Source organism: Carlito syrichta, unplaced genomic scaffold, assembly GCF_000164805.1.
Source record: "Carlito syrichta isolate Samal-C Ts95f unplaced genomic scaffold, Tarsius_syrichta-2.0.1 Scaffold309730, whole genome shotgun sequence".
NCBI lineage: Eukaryota > Metazoa > Chordata > Mammalia > Primates > Tarsiidae > Carlito > Carlito syrichta.
Genome location: NW_007253826.1, coordinates 504,475 through 506,816, shown reverse-complemented (window position 1 = coordinate 506,816; position 2,342 = coordinate 504,475). Strand labels below are relative to the sequence as shown.

The 2,342-nt window shown below is 45.3% G+C and overlaps 1 pseudogene; it reads left to right on the top strand.

Moving 5' to 3' along the window:
* The window catches only part of LOC110596508, a 6,081-nt pseudogene extending 4,300 nt beyond the window's left edge, over positions 1–1,781 (top strand).
* The last annotated feature ends 561 nt before the right edge of the window (positions 1,782–2,342 follow it).

The window sequence follows — 2,342 nt, the reverse complement described above, 5'->3', positions numbered from 1 at the left end:
GGGTCTCGAACCTGCAGGGTCAAGCAACCCATTCACCTCAGCCTCCCAAAGGTGCAGGATTACAGGCTGAGCCACCGAGCCCGGCTAATATTTTTTTTTTTTTAGGAGATAGGGTCTGGCTGGGCACAGTGACTCATATCTGTATTCTCAGCAAGACCCTGTCTTTATAAAAAAATCAAAAAATTAGCCAGGTGTAGTGGTGTACCAGCTACTTGGGAGGCTGAAGCAGGAGGGAAAAAAATAAAAGAGAGAGAGAGAGAGAGAGAGAGAGTCTCTCTATGTTGTCCAGGCTGGTCTTGAACTTCTGACCTCAAGCATCCTCCTGCCTCAGTCTCCCAAAGTGCTAGAATTATAGGCATGAGCCATCAGCCACCATTCCCTTCCCTACTGAGTTTTTTTATATCAATGACTATATTTTCAATAACACAAATGTTGTTTTGTTTTGTTTTTTGAGACAGTCTCACTGTGTAACCCAGGCTGGAGTGCAGTGGCACAATCATAGCTCACCTCAGCCTTGACCTCCTAGGCTCAAGTGATCCTCCCACCTCAGCATCCCGAGTAGCTGAGACTACAGGAGTGCACCACCATGCCTGACTAATTTGGTTTTGTTTTTTATTTTTCGTAGAGACCAGGTCTCATTAAGTTGCCCAGGCTGGTCTTGAATTCCTGGGCTCAAGCAATTCTCCTGCCTAGGCTCCCAAAGTGCTGGGATTACAGATATGAGTCACTGTGTCTGGTCCATTTTTAGAAGTTTTTATAATTTTCTTTAAATAAGCCTGTTCCCACTGGGCACAGTGGCTCACGCCTGTAACCCTAGCACTGTGGAAGGCTGAAGCAAGAGGATTGCCTGAGTCCAGGGGTTTGAGACCAGCCTGGGCAACTTGGCGAGACCTCATCTCTACAATAAATCAAAAAATTAGTTGGGCATGGTGGCGTATATCTGTAGTTCCAACTACTTGGAAGGCTAAGCAGAAGGATTACCTGAACCCAACAAGTTTAGGCTGCGGTGGTCGTGAGTGTGCCACTGCACTCCAGCCTGGGGGACAGAGTAAGACTCTGACTTTAAAAAAAAAAATTCCTATAATCCCAGCACTTTGGGATGCCAGGATGAGAGGATTGCCTGAGTCCACAGGTTTAAGACCAGCCTGGGAAACTTGGTGAGATGTCATCTCTACAATAACTCAAAAAATTAACCGGGCGTGGTGGCGCATGCCTGTAGTTCCAGCTACTTGAAGACTGAGGTGAAAGTATCGCCTGAGCCCAGCAGGTCAAGGCTGTGGTGGCTGTGAGAGTACCTCTCACTTCACTCCAGCCTGGGTGACAGAGTGAGACTCCAACTCAAATTTAAAAAAAAAATTGAAGATGAGTTAATCCACGGCCCGGCCAACAGGTTTATTCCCTTCCTTTGCACTGCACACCTCCACTGCAGCCTTGCTCTGCCAGATCCTCAGTCAGACCAAAAAGCACCTGAACTTGATCCCCCTCTTTGTATTTATTGGAGCGGGAGGTACGCAAGCCACACTTATCTCATGCATCTGGCAATGTTCAATCCAGATGTTAGTTGGGACAGAAAAAATAACCCAGAGCCCTGGAACAAACTGTATCCCAGTGATCAATACAAGTTCTTCTCAGCGAATGTGGATTACAGCAAACTGAAAAAAGAAGGTCCAGAATTCTAATGAAATGTTTGACTGTAAAGCTACTTAGAATGAAGGACTTTCAGAAGCCATCTGCACAATTTTACACTTAACCAGGAAATATTTCTCCTCTAAATGCATGAAATTATGCTGATGTGTTGGGGGATCACCCTAATTAATAAATGCCTGAAACTTGAAAAAATATATTTTTTCTGCCAACCGTTGTAAGATCATGGAAAGTGCTCACAAGTTCAAAGGATACTTTTATGTACCCATCTTACCTAACTTCAGAAGAGCAATATTCCAGAGTTACTTTCTTCTTCTTCATTCTTTCCTTTTGTTTCTGTAACCTCCCATACTCTCTAGTCCTCTTCTTCCCTTTAAACTATATCCTGGCTGGCACGGTGGCTCAACACTATAATCCCAACACTTTTGGAGGCAGAAGCAAGAGAACAGCCTGAGCCTGAGGGATCAAGACCAGCCTGGGCAACATGATGAGACTTCTTCTCTACAATAAATCAAAAATTTTTCTGAGTGTGGTAGCACATGTCTGTAGTTTTGGCTACTTGGAAGACTGAGGCGGAAGAAAGGATCAAGGATCACCTGAGCCTAGCAGGTTGGGGCTGCAGTGGCCGGGAGCATGCCACTGCACTCCAGCCTGGGCAACAGAGTGAGACTCCAACTCAAACAAACAAACAAACAAAC